At 38.6% G+C, this 20,663-nt stretch overlaps 1 protein-coding gene and 1 long non-coding RNA gene across 6 annotated transcripts in view; one reads left to right on the forward strand and one right to left on the reverse strand.

Annotated features, from left to right (window-relative positions):
* Positions 1–15,244, reverse strand: part of LOC146767355 (uncharacterized) — a 29,319-nt gene extending 14,075 nt beyond the window's left edge. The window contains exon 1 of the long non-coding RNA XR_014956041.1: positions 14,115–15,244. This is a non-coding gene — a long non-coding RNA (uncharacterized LOC146767355). The remainder of the gene's footprint in view (positions 1–14,114) is intronic.
* The window catches only part of AKAP6 (A-kinase anchoring protein 6), a 269,301-nt gene that overhangs the window by 3,598 nt on the left and 245,040 nt on the right, over positions 1–20,663 (forward strand). For all 5 annotated transcript variants that reach the window (XM_031504984.3, XM_031504983.3, XM_085582095.1 and 2 more), the window contains exon 2: positions 9,679–9,890. The gene's annotated coding sequence lies outside the window, so the exon portion shown is untranslated. The remainder of the gene's footprint in view (positions 1–9,678; positions 9,891–20,663) is intronic.

Below are 20,663 nucleotides of genomic sequence, written 5' to 3' on the forward strand. Positions count from 1 at the left end.
AGAGGACAGGAAAATACACGCTCTGATGATATTTGGTAAATAGGAGGTATAAACCCCTCAGGTGATGGAGGGGACAAGCACATAAAAGGTCCAATACACACAAATGTTATGTAACTGCACTGAGGAAAATGTCAGGCTGTAGTGTCACTGCAGCCCTGATCCTGCATCAAGCACTGTCTGAGGTATGAGCCCTGCCTCACCAAGCCCAGAGGAAATATGCCAGAGAAATATGCAGTTTGGAGAGAGAGGTGGAACCATCTATCAGCATATTTTCCTAAAGGTAGGAGTGCCACAGACTCAAGTGTTCAGCCTCAGTCAGTCAATTAATTTTACTAATTTGACAGGATACAAACCTAGCAAAAATTGGATCATTTTCTGCTGAACTAGTGAGTTAAATGGGCTGATGAAATTATCTGACAAGTTCCATTAGTGTGAGGGAAGGTGTGGAACTGCACTGCTGAAAGTTAAGGGTCTAAGAAGGAAGGATTAACATTTATCTTTATTTTTGTGGTGGAAAGGGAACCACTGAATCACAGCAGCTGCATTTTATGATTCTTTTTGTGGAAAAATGTGGAATCAAGTCCTGCAATAGTAAGATCTCTTTTCCATCTATCATTCAAAGCACAGATGCCTGTTCCTGGCAGGCCAAGGCCTGCCTGGATCGCTGTAGGGACTATGGAGGCATGAGGTGGCCTCAGCCCCAATATCCAAGGACTGCTGAGGCACAAGCAGACCAAGAGAGAATGCAGTCAGAGGCTGTGGCCACCAACTTCTGCTAAGTTCTACTAAAATACGTGAATTGTGATCTTGAGAGATTTTGAGGACCAAGAGCACATGGAGGTTGAGTGACACAGGTAATTTGTTGGTGGAAGATGAAGGCAAAGAAAAGGTGTGGTGATCTGTAGCATAAAGAGAGCCTGAAAGAGGAGAGGGAGGGGAGAAGATGTGGTTTTGCTGTAGAGTGCAAGGGGAAGAGGCAATGATGCAGAGTTCTACTAGGATTTATTAGACCAGATGTTGTGTAGTGTGAATGCAGCTGTACTGTCTTCAGGGAGAAGTCAGATTTTGAGGCTGTGCAGTTGCTCTAATGCAGAAGAGACTGCATTATAATACTGGTTTATAGCCAGCTGTTCCTGCAGCTGTTAACAGGGAAGGTGCATGGCAGGGTCTCCAGAGGTCCAGCCTGGTGACAAAACCTTGCTCCAGTGGCAGTGCTGCCCCAAACAATCCCTGCCTACTCAGTGAGAGAAGAGCTTTGGAACAAAACAGCAGGCTCTGGAGACACAAGGCCTGCACTAGAAACATTGCAGGGGGTCACTACAGACTAAGCTGTGTCTAGTTCCCAGGATTAAAAACCTCTTAGCAGTTGGAGTGCACTGGAGATGCACAGATGGAATTCACTCCATGAACTCATGGAGTTCATCTTCTGGTTTAGATTCATGAGAAAGGAATTCTGTCAGTGTCCTGGGAGACTGCTCCGTGGTTGGAATGCAAGTACAATAAATGTGGATGATTGGGAGAGTTGTTTTGAAAACACACTCTCGCTTTGAACCAGAAAGCTAATTTAAGCTCATGCAAGAGGATCTAGTCTGGATTGAGTTTGACTTTTGTAAAACACCTGGGTGGCTTGACTAGCATTTCTTCTGTGTCTGGGGTGACAATTGCATTCAATGTGAGATGGAGACAATTCTGCCTCTTGGTGTTTTAGTTCTATTGGGGTCACAATGCCATGGTAGGATCAAGTGTTACTGCTGAGCACTGCCAGCACACCTGGCCCTGGGGACAGGGGTCTGCCCAAATGGTAGTAGTTGCTCTGCACCCAAGTTTGCAGATTTCAACCCTGTTTCATTTAGATTCCCGTCCCTCAGTTTGTTTTAAATACATATTCATTGGCTGACTGGCCATCTGAGGGGATGGATAAATTTGCTCTGTGGCTGAGGTTTGTTTTAAGTTAATTTGTCCTGTTCAGCTCTTGTTCCCCAGCATGGCTTTGGCCTTTTCTTTTCAAACTCCCAGGAGCTTCACCAATTTGAAGGAAATTCTGGCAAACCCTATAACACTTTCTTGTGCAACAGCCCAGCCAGAACATTTCCTCAAACACTTCCTATGAAAGAGTCTGCAGTCACTCTCTAGCAAGAAGTCTACTCAACCTGTGCTCTAGGGTCAAACTTGGCATTATGAGGACCTTTTGAGACTTCAAGAGCTGCAAGAAGCTCCCTGCCTCCTGTACTGTCTTGATGAAGCACCTGTTGGTTGGAGTACCACAAAGGGTGTGGGAACTGAGGGGAAGGGGGGTCTGGGAGGGGCCCAGGTGTGAAAAGCTGTCTTGTTTTTGTTGGGATTTTTTTTGCTTTTGTAATATGGACGCTGGATTCATTTAGGTAGGAAAGGGAGGGTCAGATTTGGAGCTCAGCGTGCCATCTCCATCTGAAAAATGCATTTTTAGAGCAGTGTGATCTGCATTATGCCTGTATTTACTGGGACATTAAATCTATGCAATGCTAGGGGTGGTAACGTTACATCTGTTCAAATGTTTTTATTGCCTCCACAGCCCAAAACATTTGTATGGACTCTAACTGTTGCCAGAGCTAATTACGTTTGGACTAAATTTTATATTACAAACATCCTCACATCAGAATGGCCTTTAATTATCTTTTGGTTGTTGGACAAATATCCTCTGCCCATCAGAGGTGAGCCACTATTTGTGTCACTGCCTCTATATATTCACCTTAGCATGCACTCTCTTCACTTGATAGTAAAAGTAGTTGGTTGTATTTTAATACCAAAAGCCAAGATGAAATAAATGAGAAGCCTCAGCTTTTAATTTTTTTTTTTTCTTTAAGATAATATTTTGCTTCCTTTCCTAATTTAGTATGTCCCAGCATCTGGGTAATTTCAGCAAAGAGGTTAATGATTGGAATGTGAAAGTTTTTATTGTCCCTATAAAATTGTCTGCTACACAAACTAATTAACTTGAAGTGGTAATATGCCAAGTAGGGCTTGTAAAGGACTCTGTGTCCATTCCTAAATTGCCTTTCTTCAGGGCTATCAAATTGGCATATAACATTTATTTCTTAAAAATATAACACATTGTTTTCTGCCAGTGTTTCAATCTATATGGTGGAGTTAAGTGCCTTGGCTAGGAAGATCAGAAGTTTTCTGCTATTTCTTGCTGTGTTCTCCCTGCTGTGGTGCTTTTTTTTTCTTTTTTAACTTATAATTCTGTATTCCATTACAGTAATAGCCAGACATTTTTCCATACCACTGTGCTTAAGTACTAATTTGGACTCTACTGAATGTTGAACTATGTTTTAAAAAAGAAATTATGAAAAATTAAAGCAGCCATGTTGTAAACAGACCTCTTAAAATCATTTGCTTTATCCAGACAAGAACAATTTTTATTTGTTTGTTTGTTTTTATTAAATGACTATTGCCTTCAGATTCTGGAAATAGATCCCTTTTTTAAGCAGTGTGAAGAACCATGGTATGTTTAACCTCTGCAGGGATGTGTACAGTAGGTGACTTATCTTTGAGCTAAATGAAAGTTTTAACCTAATACTAGACTTCTCAGCTAACTTTAAACCATCCAATTTCAGAGAAAATAGCTGTATATTCAGCAGCATTAATCCAAAATTATTATTCTTCTTTTCCTTTAGAATTTTGAGTCTCTGTGTGTACTAAATTTATACCATTATCCTGTTGTTCCTGAAGTGTAATACATGTGAAGCAAGCAGGGAGGAGCTTTATAGATTGAGTGGAGGAAGCAAAAGAGGATGTTTTGAACACACTGGTCAAGAATAGCATGGAAGTAATTCAGTGATGGCACTCGAGTTTTTGTTTTCCTACTTGTATATGAAACAGGCTAGAACTGTGCAAAGCAATATTAGTAGAATGTTTGTGTGAATGAGTGTGAAGATTATTCATAATATTATGGATTTTTTTGGTGGGCATTTTTCTTGCTGGCAGGAGGAAGTGGAAAAGGAAGTGCTTGTAAAATGGATAGTCTGGAAAGTTACTGGCAGAGCAAAAAAGTAGTTGATTCTGTAGGAAAAGGAAGATGAAACTATGCAGAGTTTTCTAGAGTGTTTGAAGTAAAAATAGAACTAATTATGTTTAATTTAATGCTTAGGGATTTAAAGCTCACTGTAAAATGAGCCAGAAGGATGAATTTATTGTTGATAGACTGAATGGAGAAAGACAAAACTGATCTTTGGTGTTCAGAGAGAAGGATTTTGTGGTTCTCAAGATATAAAATGACCAAGTCTCAACTTTGATTAAGACCTTTATAAGCAGAGAAGAAATGTGAGAAACAAGTTCAGAAAATATGGAAAGGTGTGCCCAATGAGGTCTACAATGAGTCAACAGATATGGCTGCAACAGAGGCAAAAACCAAGACTGTGACTTCTGGTGCTGTCTATTATGGAGTAGGATGGAGTAGGCAGAAATTTTAGAGGCAAGATTTACAACTTGATTTGGGAAAGCTTAAGTTTTATTATTAGAAGTGAGTGAGCTTTATATTGCGTACAGGTTGTATTTAAGAACATAAAGAGAAAAATCTCAAGTCAATTTATTTTCATATAAATGTTATTTTAAGAAGCTGAAGACCTTCTAGGGCATTTTGTTATTGTGTTAATAATATACTTCTTGGGTGATTGAAAGCATGGGACTGAAGACAAACAAATACACTAACATCACAATATTGTATGCCCTGGAGTATTCTAATAACAGCATTTGGTCCAGAGCTAGACCAAAACACCTGGAGATTATGTGTTTCTCCATCTGAGGATCTCAGCTCACTAGTGGCTGACAGAAGTGTCCCATTTCTCAAATTCCTGCTGTAATCTTTCAGTATGTTGGGAATTAGGATATTGCCTTGCTTTCTGACTCAATACCTTGAGTCATGACTAAATAAGGTTTATGCTTGATGGAAAGATTTTATTCTACCATATGGATGTAGAATATGGATAATTTTTCTAGTTGTAGAGTTACTATTGTCTTTGTGTTCTTGACATTTTTAAAAAATAATTTTTGAAGGTATTTCTGAATAGACTTATTGCTGGATATTAGCACTAGATGCATTCATATTATTGGGAAAGAAGAAGATGCTCTACTAGTTACTAATTTATTAATCTACTAAAAAATGAAGCAAGGCAGTTCCACTTAGAGGACTGAGTTTCAGCCTTTTAATCTCATGCCTCTCTTGAGATTGAGATGAAGATAGGAAAACAGTGACCCAGATCCCCTTCAGGCTGTAGTAACAAGTGTGAATGTGTTCATTGTGCAAACAGAGACTTCTCTATATAATGATTCCGTACAAATGAGAGGCTCCAAACTTAAACTGATGTATGGCTCTGACTAGTGTCTTTGGGTTGTGCAGCTGTGGGAGCACAGCTGCTCTTTATACTGCATGTGAGGTGCAGTTTTGCACCAGGGCAGCAGCTCCCATTCTTAGCCTCTCTTACTGTGGGAACAGAGGCTCAGATGACCTTGGTGGCAGGATGGAAAATATTCCCTACCTAACAATGTAGGTAGAAATAGATGTTTAACAAGTTTAGGCAAGGAATAACTCTGTATAACTCTCAATGCAACCTTCAGTTGATGGATTCAATACAATAAACTCAATAAGATCCTGATTAACATCCCTTTCCATTTAGGGAAACAGGCTAGAGTTGGCATCAAGGTATATGCCCTACCCTTTACTTCTGACAAAGTCAACAGTAGAATAGAAACCCAGGTATATATAGCTGTTTAATTAAGGCACTCCATGCAAAATCTGGGACATGGGTTCTTGAAGTGGATTACAATATCTTGAATGAAAATTAAGGTTTCCTTTGCTGTGTCGTTGCACATTGCTGTGTATCAGTGTTTAGAAAATTGTGATTTTGCTTTTTATGTTAATTTAAAGCTGTTTCTGGCTTATTTGACAGGTAATTCAGAATATGCAATTCTCATTTCCTTTGGTCCTTCACCATACCTCCCTTTTCTCTCTTGGCTGTTTGGGTAGGGTAGCTGGCAAGCAGTAACCATAAGCAATTGCTTTCCTTCATTTCAAGGGAAAAACAACACAGAATAAAACAGCTGGATTATGCAGAGAAAAGGTCTGCAATAACATTTTACTTTTTTATCTGTGTTTGTGAGTTTACTCCTTACTCATTTTCTTGAATAGAATTAAATGGAAAATAAATAATGTCAAGGTTAGTCTCTGGCTTATTATTGGTCTTACTGAGGGGAAATAAAACTTTTTAAAGTTAAGGCCATGTCTACTTGAAAGACCACTACTTGCTTCCTGAAAACCTTGTGGATTATGCAGATGGTTAGTTGTGCACATAAACTGACCAAGAGGGAAAACAATGGCAGATGGTAGATGAAACATTTCTTCCTCTTCAGGTGAGTATCAATCCTTTCAAAACAACTGTTGGGGGTCCCAATGTGGGGAAAAGGAAAGACACAACATGTGTTGGTGATCCAGAATGTAATTAAAATAAGAATTTAAAACTGGTAATTTATGCCTATCATTAAACTGAGTTGTTATGATTGAAAGTAGGATAAAGTATTTCTATTTGGATAAGAAAAAGTTATCATCAAAGCCCTGTGCTTTTGCCTTGGAAACCTGCTTGTGATACTTCAAAATGATCAATGTATTTGTGAGGTAATAGGTTAGATTGGGCTCTCTCTCTGCACCTCCTCTTCCACTGATTTGTAAGGAATTTTAAAGCTTAAATTTAGAAGATACATGAGTCCTGGGTTGGGTGAGTAAAAAAGCTTCATTTTATCTTTCCTTATTAAAAAAAAAAAAAAAAAAAGGATCCAAAGCAGTTAGGTCCAGCTGTCTTCTTCTAGACCTGCAGATTTAATTAGGTGGTTGCAAAGTTTGTGGGTGCTACCTTTTGTATTCATAAGGTAGAAATTCCTTTTAGCATCTTGTGGTTGCAGTCCTCCATGTAAAGCCATTGTAATATCATTAGATCTGTGCAACACGTACTTAGTTTACACTCAGCCTGGGACATTCCTGTTGTAGCTGTCTTGCACCCAATCTAACATGTGCCTTGGCTCATAAGAAATAATTTTTGGGAAAAATTAACAACAGACTGATACTTTAAAAATAGCAAACATTCAAAAATCAGGAAAAGCATTATAATTTTGTCTTAATTTACATATAATTTGCATATGTGGATAAACAAGCACATAGAGCCTTTAGTCAGCAATAAGCAGGCAGAAGTCTTTGTAAAAAATTGCCAAAATTGCCTGATGTTTTCTCTGTTCTTTCCTGGCCTCCCTCCCTCTCCATTCTCCTCTGTGTCCATGTCAGACATGCTGCTGCTTCACTCCTGCCAGAGAAGTTTATGTGAAGGTCACATGCAGCCAGATGCCCTCTGGAGAGTCTGGAGCAGCAGCCTGGAAGAGGGTGTCTGGTGGGCACTGCTACCCACCATGGTGGGGTGACCCCGGGTGTGCTTCCCCGATGTGCCCACCCCACCACTGTCACTTCCCAGTCTTTGGGAACACAGGGCAAGCTGATGGGCATGAGGCAGAACCCTGCTATCAGCTAGATTATGACTCCTGGCTTGCCATAATGATGTTTCTGAATCTCCTCCTTTGCCTAAGAAAAATAAAAGTTCACTGCCTCTTTTCAACTCCATTTCCTGCAATAAAGGTAGTAGAAATCATATCAAATAGTAATTAAGAAAATAGAAATAGTTCTTTAAGGAAAACTTCAGGTACTCAAGTTATTTGAACAGAATGACATGCAGCACACCATCAACTTTGCTAACTTAAATGACACACCTTAGTTTTCATGTCAGTCTAACACAAATGAAGTTTCAGTTGTGTTGTTCCCTGCTAAATAGTGAATTACATTCTCAGAGACCCAAGGAAGTTTCAAACATTCAAAATTCTACAGCTATAGCTCTTTTTTTTGTGAGTAACTGTTCATTATGGATCACTAGACTGGATTTGATACTGAGTCAGTTTGAGAGCTTTATTGTATTGTTTAGAATGACATAGGATTAATATTAGAAGAGAGAAACAGTCAAAAATGAGACCGTACAAAGTCAAGCCAGCACTAATTAGGAACTCTATGACCTTTCCCAATTCATGGAGAAACTTGACTTAATTCATTAATGTAGGCACACAGTTTGTGGTAACTGCCCCAGTGGGCACAGCTGTGAGCAGCAGGTGAGCAGCACTGGCAGCAATGAGCCATGGAGGGCCCAGGCACTGCCCAATAACCCAAGGGAGCAGAGGGCACACAGGTGAAATGCATGAGCATGAGGGGATAAAAGGCTGGGCTGAAGAACAAGAAGGGCAGATGCTTGCAGCTTTCTGAAGTGAGGAGGTGTAACTCTCTATGGGTTGAAGATTTCTGAATTTGTATGATGATGCTCTGTGTATTGTGGTTGTCTCAGTTGTGACACATTAATCGGAAAGTATCAAAGCCTCTTCTTTTTAAGGTGAGTGGTGGCTAAGAGAGTATTATTTCCTATGGTTTCTTTTGAAGTCAATAATCAAAATTTTTACTTACAGGCTAAAGTTTAATGGGCAGAAGTGGTGTGCACATTGGACATTACTGGACATCTTCAGGGCATTGGGGCTTCTTTCTTCAAGATGAGCTTTTGTTTTACTCTGGGCTTCAAGTATATAGGGTCCAGCCTTTTGTGTACTTTCTTTCCTACCGTGTAAAAAGGGATTTTCATGGCTACGGAAAGCAGTTTTTGCCAGAAACTTTTCTCATCTAAATAGAGCTGGCAGGTGGCCAAAATTGTGCTGGTGGTTCTTTAGTTGTGAATTTTAATTTCCAGGCAGCTCCTTTTAGTGCTTGTTCACATAACCTTTGCTTCTCTCATCACTACTCTTAACAGAGGGTGTGAGCAGGTTCCTGGTGCAGAAGGTGATGGATTCAATACAATAAACTCAATAAGATCCTCAGCCCCAGGCCTTCATGAGGGTTATGGGGAGGGGCTCTCTGCTCTGCCAGCCTTCCTGCTCTACCTGGAGGCTGGCAGCAGTGTGGCCCACTGGCCACTAGCAGCAGCTTGCCCACAGCTTTCACAGTCTTCACTCATCTCTCTGTCTGATGGGCAGATGAAAGCCAGGCTACTCAGCATGCAGAGGGCAGTGTGGTTTGTCCTACAGTTGAAAAATGATAAGGAGATTTTTTTATGTGGTTGGCTAGAAACTTCTTTACCCTCTTCTGAATAAAAAGCCACCTCCCTGGCATTTTTTAAAAACTCATTGTCATTCATTCAACAGTGTTAAATCTGCTCATTTTGAAGTATCAAGTGTTTTTCCCTAGCAACAAGATTTTTCTTGTAAGTGACAGATTGGATGTAGGAGCAGGGTGGGGCAGAGTGAAAATATATATTTCTTAAAATACTGTTCAATAACTACTGCCTTTGGAACCTTAGTGTTAAGATCCTGCTACTGAATGTTTATTTTAAGTAAGGTTCCCTTGCATGATAACCAAATTTGACTTACAAAATTTGTTCTTAAATTGACACAAATGATATTAAGTTTTAAATATAGAAATAAGTTATAACTCGTACATCTCAATTCTGTATCATCTCATAGGAATAATTTGTTGAAAATATTCCTTAACAACAGGCATGTACTAACATGGGCTCTAAAATCTGTGGCACCATACTTTAAAAGCCTGTTTGCATTTTGTCTGTTTCTTTAAAGGGCTTCCGTATTGTCTCGGACTCCCCTGGAAATGCAGTAAGGATTCGTATCACATCTCGGTTGCCATAGCAACAGCAGTCTTTCCCATAATGAGCTGCATCATCTGAACTGATGTCACAGCATCATGCAGCAGGTCACACAAGGCACCTCCTAGTATTGCATCTTACAGATGTGCTGTAAACATCAAAAGAAGATGATTTGAACAGGGTATGGTAAGTTGCAAAATATTGTGTTGCTCTTAATTGCAGGGTTATTTTTTCCTGTTTTATAAGGTTTTTGTAATGTAAGTGTGTGGGTTTTGCCTTGTAAAAATCATTTTGAAGAAAGATGCTGCATGCCTAAGTATTATTTTCATTCAGACAGGCTAAGACAAAGGCCTACAGAAAACACATTCAGTCTGAATGTTTAGACTTGCCTTTGCTTTTGTGATAATAGGCTGAATATTTGAAGATAATATATTTAAATTTCACAATCTAATTAATGTAGCTGTTGTCTGATTTTCTTAAATGGAAAGAATAGCTGTTTTCAATTCTAATGCTATAAATATAGTTTGTTCCTTTCCTTGTCTCTTCATTTCAGCATTTCTATTATGTTTAGCTCCTCTTTGAACCTATTTTATCTCGATAGCATGAGCATCACCTATTTAATTTCATTGGCCTTCCATAGCATGATAGCACAGAAAATACTGTGCAAACAGTGCTGAACAAGCAACTGGAACAGTATTGATTTTAAACATGGTTCAGTACTGTCCTATTTCTACTGTCATTCTTAAAAAAAAAAACAAAACATAGATTTAATTGTCAAACAATAACCAAATGTTTTGAAAGGACAGTAGCTTTTAGTGTTTTTGCTGTTTTACTTTCTTTCATTCTGTTTTTAAAATTATGAGTTTAGTGAGTCTTTAGATCTATCTTTTACTGAAAAGAAAACAAGCTTTTTTTTTTTTTTCTGCTGCAACTGCAGTAAAAGGTGTAGCCAAAGATTCAAGCATTCTGAGAAGGTTTGCAATGAATAAAATAATAGGAATAATTAAAAAGGTTTCCACCTCTATCTTGGGAAGAAAATACATATCTTTTATATTTTGAAAGCTGGTTAAAGTAATGTCTACAGTATTTAGTAATTCTTTACAATGTCTAGTATTTATGTTGTATTAAGGTCTTGCTTCTGGAGGCTAGGTTTATTTTGCTTAAATTCAAGTTAATCTTGCTGGAAGGTATATAACAACATTGTTTGATTTTGCATGTTTGAAATATTGTCTTTCAGCTACTTGCTATTAGAAGGAAAGAAAAGAGCAGATACATGTCATTTTAATTGATCAATATGTCCACTAGGAATTAGGGAGTGGTCTCTGGCTCTGTTTCTCCCTGTGTAATTTATATTTCAAAAGTGCAGCGAGATAAAAGTAACTGTTAATTTTGTAGTGATATCAATATTTATTGTGGAGTTTGGTCCTTCTATTTGATAAAATAATAAATATAATGAGGTCTGACTACTCTTCATAAGGGTGTGTGTGATGGTCTTATCTGGCACAAGCTGGAATAGAGCTCTTATATCTTAATTAGGCAGTCTGTACAGAATCACACATGCTTTTTTCAGCATGATCTGGGTACATCTGTTGGGTTTTTTCCCCACTGCAAAACACAAAGCAAAATACTGTAAATTAGTGATTAGAGTTATGTTTTATTTATTCGTGATGCATTTTACAGTATGAAAGTAGTGGTCTCCTGCACTTGCTGTGTTCCCATCAGGCAAACTCGAAGGGATGAGTTAGCAGGAGGATGGGGGTGGGGTGGGACAGCTGATGTCTGCCTGGAGTCAGAATCGGGTGTGAGGAGAGCTGATGAGCAATGCCTTTAAGTGCAACTTTAGGGATCATAAAAGAACAGCCAATAAGACACAGATGTAAGATATTTCTGGTTTAAATATTATGCTTTTAGTATCATCAATAATAATGTATTTTCTTAGATTTTTAAAGTGACTTGATCACAGCTAGAATTTCTCAGATCAATGTTCAAACTTAGTGGAAACATACTGGGTAAAAAACCAACAACTTTTGATGGTATTAATGGAGGCATGACCTATTATGAAGCCCTCAGTGAAGGATTTTTTCTCCCCTAATAATAATACAAACAATATCATTTCTTAAACACTTAAAAAAGAAGTCCTGCTACTCTCTATTCCTCACACTTCTTACATCATTGTTTGCCCTAGGAAACACCTGCTAATAATGGAGCTGTGATGACACTAGTTGCTTTTTGGTAATCTTGGCAAATTTTGACTCCTGCTCAATACTTTGATTATAGAATGCTTCCTGTTAATTTTTGTATGGGCCCAAGTGTTGCACTGAGATCTGTATGTGAGGATATGGAAAAGGAATGTTACTATGAAAAGCAAGCCTGATTGCCTGAGTCAGAGCATGACCAAACGTAGAAACACTAAAGATATAATACAATTTTGCTTGTTGTTGAGGCAGATTCATAACTGGTACAAGTGAGACAGCATTTGACAGTGTGAAAATTGTGCTGCTTTCAGCTTTGTTTCACAGCTGGCCTTATACCATTACTGAAGGCAATATGTTTTGTAAATACATGTATTCTTCCCTGAAGTAGCTGCATTTGCACTGTTACTCTGAAGGCCAGAGTTCTTCTGTATATGCAGAATCATACTGATGTGGAGCTGGGGATGGCTGTGTACTAGTGAACTGAAAGGATGTCACTGTTTAATCTTTACTTTTCTCTGAAGGGTTTTATTATATCATCAATTAAGTAGTTCTTATATAGCTTAGCACTCAATGCAGAGAGAAACAGAAGCTTGGTTCTTCCCAAAGCAGCTGTAGGAGCTGATGATAAAACCTAACCACAGCAGTGGAAGTTGGTACAGTTTTAACAGTTTGTAGGGTTTTTTTTTACCATACAACAATGCAAAGCCTACCTAGAGGGGATCAGAGCGTGCCCTTAATGGAAGGAATTTTCTTTCTTCTCTAAAGAGGAGTTGTGAGGGAACCTAATCTATGTTCTGAACTTCATCTTTTGTAGGTCAAGTTACAGTAGAACAGTGGGTGGGTGTCCTGTGTTTCCCACCTCTGACAGATCAGGAATGAAGCTGTGCTCAGAAACCCATCCCTTGAAAGTCTAGTCAAAGGAAATCTCTATCAGAAATGCTCAGGTGTTGATTAGAGTTGATGGCACTTCCAAAATCCTGGTGAAATATTTCCTTCAAAATAATAGAAGAATTAGAAATAATTTTTAAAATTACCATGTCCTAGTCTACTTGCACCTTTCTGTAAAACTCACTCCTGCATCATGAAAGAAATATTGGCAAAACTCTGGGCTTGTTTTCCTGCAACCCCTTCCCCCCCAGTCTCTGCTGTGTACTCCAAGCTTCAGGGTGGGGCAGAATGTCTGAAGTTCCAGAGGTGCTTTTAAAAGAAAAAAAAAAAAATCATGTGCATTAAAAGATAACATGTTTGTCTCTCAAAGTATTATATTTCTATTTGGTATTGTAAGTATTATTGTAAGTATGGCCCATATTCTATAATGAAATGTCACTGCATTTATAGTAACTTTGCAGATATTACACTGGTGTTAAAAAAAGGCATTGAGGAATCATCTTGCAACTAATTTATGTGTGAATACTAACATTTCTGTGGACTGGACAGGGTAAAGGTGACTTGTGCTTTTCTATAAAAACAGACACTCATTAAAGCAGATTCTAGCTGCAGAAGATTACGAAGTTGTAAATGTTGCCCCTGTGAGTCAGCCAGACTGGGCCAAGTCTTTCCTGCCACAGGAAAGGAAGGAATCAATGCAAAAGCTGAGCTGGATGGAGAGCCAAAAGTAGACTGGATTAGTAAGAGAGAAGGTCATACAGTGGCAATGATGGTCATCATATCTGACATCATGGTTATGATCCAGAGTTCTCCTGAAAAGGCAGCTCCCATATTGGGCTTCTCAGCCTCTGGAGACTGGCAGAGGACAAGGCAGACCTCAGCTGTGTTTCTAACCCTACCAAGCTGTTACTGTAGTAATTTTCTGTTTTGTCAGTGCTTAAGGGCTACCTATAGCTTGCTTGCTGCATAGGCATGTGTGCTGTTTGATTTGTGCTCCTGGACAAAGACCTGTGGAATATTGTCTTCTTCATATCTGATCTTATATTTTATGTTTTTTGTATATTTAAAAAGAAAAGTACCTATCTCCACTTCATATCCATTAAGAAAAACTGCTAAAAGTGTATAATATAAATACTTCAACTAGTTTGGTATGTTCCTATTTATGTGTATATATAATATCAGAAGGGTCATCACAAAAATCACTCTTTGAGTATCAAAATGTGCTTTCCTGAAACAAAATTTTTCTTATTTTTAAAATGCCTTCAGAAAAGCTTCGGTTCTGAGGAAAAGAGGGAATAAATTAAGAAACAAACCAGATAGCTCTTACCTTCCGTTTGGTGCATGAAAGACAGGTTTCAAATATCTGACTCCTGAGTGCTTTGAATCCCAGCAAGGCTGACTCAGCTTTTCATCCCTCCAAGGTCAAAAGATTCAGCCCTGTGTACTTTGCAATGTCTGGCATTTTCAGACAAGATGCTTCAAGCCAGGAATCCTCTCTGCTCTGTGTGAACTCTGTTTTCATGGCATGTGTCAGATGCAGGCTTGCCCTGGCAGACTTGGCCAAAATACTGCTGCCTCCTGTTTGTCCAGTGATCAGTCCCAGTGGCAGGCAAAGAGGGATTTTCCCTCAGCTGTGTAAAGAATGTCTTCTAAGGTGCCTGAAAGTTGAGATGGCTTCTAAATATACAGGGTGTCCTCTAGCCTGAGGAATAATCTTTGTGTCCTGAGGAGAGTATCAGCCTCAGGATGATGGAGAATGAGCACTGTGAATTGTATTGACACTTCCCTACCTTTGCCAGCCCAGGGGCTTCTGGGCTGGTGAGAGCACTCAGGGCAAGCAGCTGGCTCTGGAAGAAGGACTGCTCTGTAGGGTGGGGCAGTAGAAAGGCTCTGACAAAGGGAAGCACCTGGCTCTTGGGACAGCAGGTACAGGAATTGCTGACCCCCAGCGCTGCTGCTGCTCCACATCCAGCTCCTTTCACAGAGACCTAAAGTATGCTAAGCATTTGGCTGAAATGTGCATTCTCTCTTTGGCAAAGAGGTCTTGCAAGCGATGGTGATTTCAATGAGGAAATACCTCTGTAAAATACTTTTCTCAGCCTCCTCAGGTGCTGTGTCTTATGGGAGCTGACACACTTGGAAAGATGGCGTGAGATTGTATTAAAGAACTCCTAGCATTTGACTGAGGAAGCACCCAACTGCAGTAATTAGTTCTGCTTTCAGTCTTATATATCTATTATTTTTATGGGTTTTTTTTGTCTTTCAAGAGCTGCCCTGTACTGATTCTCTTGTAAGTTCAATGTTGTCACAGTTTCAGAATTAGGATGCTGATATAATGTTACTTTATGTGCTGTCAGGTATTAATATCATTTTTTTTGCCAGCTTGGTGTGTGGATAAAATGAATGCTAATGTCTGAATACAAGTTTGTTTATTTTCTGTGTGATTTTTTCAGCATTTTTTCTCTGGTCTAAAAGCTTATAGATGAATCTCTACTTCAGCCTTAACCTGCAAGAATAGGATGCATTTTATCTTAGACTTGTATTTGTTTTCCGCTCCTCTCAATTCCATCATATATTGACTTGCTCTCTCTTACTAGCTCCTTCCAGATTGCTGTTCCTGGATTATATGACTGTAATTGTTCTCTTCTACAAAGCTGTCATTCTTTTCTTATTTAAATCCCTTGGAGAAATGTTGCATTTCTTCTGGACAGTTTCTAAAAAGTTGTTAATGAAAGTTTAGATACAGAAAACTTGTGGGACTTAAGGATTATTATGTTTTAAAAAAACAGAATTTAGATCCCTCTACCGAAGCTTGGATAGAACCCTTACAGTGCAAGGGGCTGTAATGATTTGCCTGAGAAACAGGCAAATCTTTTCTGGCTTGTTTGCCTTGATCTTCAGCTTAACTTGAGGTGAATAATTTTTTTTCTTACTTTTCCTATATATTTCCTTACAAGGGATAAGTCACATGCCCAAGCTTCTTGGAAAACCTGTGGCAAACTTGGGAGAAAAAGCTATTTTTCCTGTTCCTTGTATAGAACTTAAAAAGTTTATAAGCTTTTATCTGCCTTTGTATTTTCCTGTTTGTGCTTCTGTTTGTTTTCTGAGGTTGGCTGTTTTTTATTGGTCATGGTTTTATTTAATAAAGCTGAGCTTTTAGTGGGAATCCTTCATGAACTTTCAAGGGATTTAAGGCAAAAAATGCTTGTTACCTGCTGTAAACTAGGCTGCAAATTGACATGAGAAGCATGGAACATTCTAGTTTTCAAAAGAGGAGTGAAATAGAGATTTTTGGAATTCACTTAAGTTAACAAAATGAATTATCATAACTACCCCAAGCTGTAGAGTCTATTTATTTATTCTGTGTATTGCTTCAGGAGTATCTGCTTCTCATAGTTTTAGACAAACCTTTACTGTATTGATTAAAATGAAACAAAAAGCTGCACCTTTGTGCATTTAATTTACAACAGAAAAGAAGATGTTCTGTGCGCTTCTTGGTTTAAAAAAACCCACAATACAACACAATCCCACATTTAATTTGGGAGTTTTAAAACAGCATTTCCTGTATTGGCTAGATAAGTGCTCCTCCTTTGTTTAACAGATTGCTGTGACAGAATATTCTCTATCAAGACAGTTGATACAACAAAACATGCCTGCAAAATAGAAAAAAGTAAATAATACACCTACTAACTAAAACATTATGCTCATTAGGTAGAAAATTGGGAAGTAAGGCCAGATGCCTTTTTTGCATTTCATAGTACAGCATTATATGCTGCTAACCAAGCCCACCAAGAAAGGCTGTTGAACAGTCAATTGTATTATGTTTTCTCCCTTTCAATTATATATCTGTATGTTTTTGACAGGTATTTATTTGAGAGACTGAGAGAACATGTACAATGAACACAAACCAAAAAGCAAGGAGCCTGATAATGTCAAGTATGAGGGCTGTATAAAATTGTTGTTCAGCTGATATTACAAAATGACCCTTAAAGAAACTCAAACAAAACACTAGTTAACAATGAAAAAAATGAATGAAAAACTTTTGTTGACACTTAGTTTTTGTCCTGAAAAGCTGTACTTCAGAGCTGAGTTCTATTGATGGAATAACTGTGGTCTATTGAGAATGTTTTCAAATAAGGACATCTTTCAAAGCTGTTGCATGAAGCTACTCCAGGCTGCTTACAATTTTCAAGTGTGTTAGATCATGTTTAGCTTTTCCTGCTGAAGAGGCTAATTCCCTGGGCAAAGCTGTGCTAGCTAGTGTGTGTCCTTCCTGTACTTTAAGCTGCACTGGTAGTCTCCTAAAACATACCATTTCTTTTAGAGTAATAAATCTGATTTAGATTGCAGAAAGCCCTCCCCTCAAAGCTCATAGCTTCAGCTAGGAAAGCCTGCTGTCTGTCAGATTTCAGCATATCTAGTCTGTTGCTAAGGCAATGACACAGCAGATATGTAAGTTGCCATTTTAAGGGTCATCTTTTAAAATATGCAGGGTTTATTCTATAGATCCTTAATATGCCATCTAGTCTTGCTCCTTCTCAAAATTTCATCCTAATATCTTACTAGGTCATTAACAGCAGCAAGCAGCTTTTTGATGCTAATATGCACAGATAACCTTTGAAAATTATTAGGGGATTTTGGGTTTTCTTGTATCTGGAGAAGGTGGAATCTAAATATACTCTGTGCATGATGTATAAACAGTGTATCAGCAATAATGGTGCTAACTCTTTCAGAAGAAAATAATTTTAACCCCTGAAGTGCTTTGCATCTGTGTGCAATGCAGTAGCTTTTAAAGTAAACTTTTAAATAAATGGAGGGGCTTGATTTTGTATTTCTGTGAATTATACTGAAAACTTAATTATTCCTTCTGTTCTGCTTTGTTAGGTCATTTTGAATTGGATTGGAAGTTGTTTCATTTGCTGGTCCCACCTACAAAAGCCCTTTTCTTTGCTGTAATTTGTAAATCACAGGAGATAAATCTCCCTCAGATGTCTCTTCTTCCTGTTCTTGTTAGGCAATATAGAGAATTTTTGTCAGCACCTTGAGGGGCTGAATGGTGAGTTCTATAGAATGCTGGTACTTAATTAGTATTTCAGTAAAAATCTTAGGTGTTCTACCTCCAGTGCTTGTCATGAAATGTACTGAAACTAGTATAAGCGATTCCTGGGTTTAAATGTCAGTGTAACAGGCTAGAGAATAAAAGTTGGTCAGAGAAGTGATAAGCTACAAGAAAGGCAGTGAATGGCCAGTGATACTTGAATCAAGGAGACTGGAAACCCTTGGGGCTGTGATGCTGAATATGCCCCTTTCACACTGCCTCTGCAGCTGTGCCCCTTGCTTGCCACCTGTGGAATGGACATAATGACATTGTTTGCCTTTGCAAACCTCTCTGTGCATGTGCAGGTGACACCACTGCCAGTGTGACCTCACACACAGGGGTACCCATCAGGCAAGGAGCAGATACCTGAGAGAATGGTGCAGGGGGACATGGCTGAATGGAAGAGATGTGGGTGCTGGAAAATGCACTGCTAAACCTAAAGCAAGGAAACCAGCTTTGGGGATTTTTGGTCTTGGGCAAAAGATTGCACAGCAGAACATTTACGAAATGCATCGAAAGCTCAGTGATTTTGGTAGCAAAACATTTCATTTATAAGTAGTGTTTACTCAACTATGTTGAATCTAATGAATTGAAAATATCAGATGAATTCTACAATTAAGTTTGAAATGACCAGGCAAATATCTCTACTGGCTGAGTTGAAGTGATTTCCACATAGACAGAGGCAGCACCACCTCATATTGCAAAGCTTGAGGCAATATGTACATGCCATTCTATTTAAAAGAAGTTACTGTTTTTTGTGAAAGGTGGACCTGTCATGCTTTTGCATTATCTCCAAGGGCTCCTTTCCAAAATTAGAGATTGATAAGAATTGTTTTACAAGTCTGTGCTTTTCAGTCATTGCAGACTCCTCAAAACACCAATTGTTGATCTTCATGAAACTTTATTGCCTAGGTTTTGTTCAGAGAGCACACAACACAAACCAACTATTGACAGATGGATCTGCATTAAAAGGAGATGCATAGGACCAGCATCTGCTCTGAATTAGCCAGTCCCCTGGGTTGTGGAGATATTGCTCTTTCCAGTCTAATAAATATTTATTTTTGAAACCAGAATAGCTATGTCAAGTAAATTAAGGTTGTATATTCCCAATTAATGTGTCAATAGCTCAGGAAAGAGAAACATAGGAAGAAAGGCACTTTTTGAGTGATGAAGAGTAAAAGTAGACCTCAAATTAACGTCTTTTGTTTTCTGATTCCCAATACAATTTAGAATCCCCTTCAGTTTTGTCTTGCCTCGTCCTATATACTGGCATGTAGCTCTGATTCCTATACTCATATTTTGAATTGTTAAAAATTAAATCTAGGGCTGCATTTAGTATGTAAATTAAACAAGGTATTCTGCTAAACTCAGCACCTAAAACTACTGTTAGATGTATGTGAACTCCAACAGCATGTTTTCTTGAACTTTATTGAATGGTTTAGAAATTGAATTCTGCAGTTCCTGGTGTTCTTACTGACAATTGTTGATGGATCCTTTTAATCTGAGTAATACGACATGGTTGTAACTAATCCTTAATAAATTCAGACTATGGACAGCCATTTCTTAAGCAAAACTATAAAGATAAAATAACTTTTTGTCAGGTTCTTTCATTGGTATGGGAGAACCACAGGGAAGGCAGAGGTTATAGAGAACCTCAAGAAACATTCAGCCTATGAAATGATATTTCCCCCAGCTATACCCAGCCTGAAAATTACACGGTCTGAAAGTGAAATTTGATACCACTTGGAGCTAGGAAAAATGCCAGCTTGGCAAGGCTCATAGGTTGGTTTTTCTAGCAATATTTTCCTAGACTGGAGGCAGCCTCAGGGATTATAATTAGCCTGTCTTGGACTGATTAGTGTTGGGTACTTGAAGATCCTTGATCAGCAGAATAACACGTCCTGACAGCCCAGTGGAAGAAAGTCCAGCATTTCAGTTCTGCCTGCACACAGCTGAGAAAAGAATCTTTGGGTAGAATAAATCCCTTTATGAGAAAAATGGTGGATGTATTGAATACTCAGAGGTGGTTATCTTCTGGGCCAGGATACACAGTGATTTATTCCAGCCTTTCAAATCATTTTACTTAAAGTGAAGAAAATAAAATCTGTGCCGTAGGACTCTATTTAAGTTCTCCTCTTCTGATTGATAGCTCATAACTGCCAGCTGGGACACAAGCAGAAGGTAGCTTGCTTTCTTCTTCTAAGAGATCTTCCAAGACATCACAGAATAAAAGTTAGATTCAAATGGGATGAAAAAAGTAATGTGATAAACCCTGAAATTCTGTGCAGTGACCTTTTAGAAAACTGATAAAGATGTAAATATAGGGCAGATCACCAGCTATTTGATAAAAAATTATGGATCAGTTAGCAACTCTGTCTTGAGAGTCTGAAAAGTCCAGTAATGTTATCAATCGCAGTGTATTAGATTTTTGGGTGATAATGCAATACCAATATATAGGATATGTCCTTTTTCAGTGTGAGGAAAAACATTCATTTTTCTATAAAGAGATTATAGGAGTAGATGTACAAGGTAGGAAAGGAGACTGACATCTAATCATTCACTTGGCACAGATGTGTGTTCACCAGGGACATTGACTCCAAGCCACAAATCTAGCACACAGTATGGAAAACTTGATTAACACTCCCCCCCACCCCAAAATTCAAGCTTCTGAGGGGGCTCTTTTTAATTTTAAAAAAGAGTGAGGGAGCTAACAAGGCATAATGGTACTTTAATGGCTCCCAGTGAGATAATTCCTGCAGCAGTGATGAGGAGGAAGGC

This window comes from Lonchura striata, chromosome 5 (genome assembly GCF_050655825.1).
Source record: "Lonchura striata isolate lonStrDom1 chromosome 5, ASM5065582v1, whole genome shotgun sequence".
Classification (NCBI taxonomy): Eukaryota; Metazoa; Chordata; class Aves; order Passeriformes; family Estrildidae; genus Lonchura; species Lonchura striata.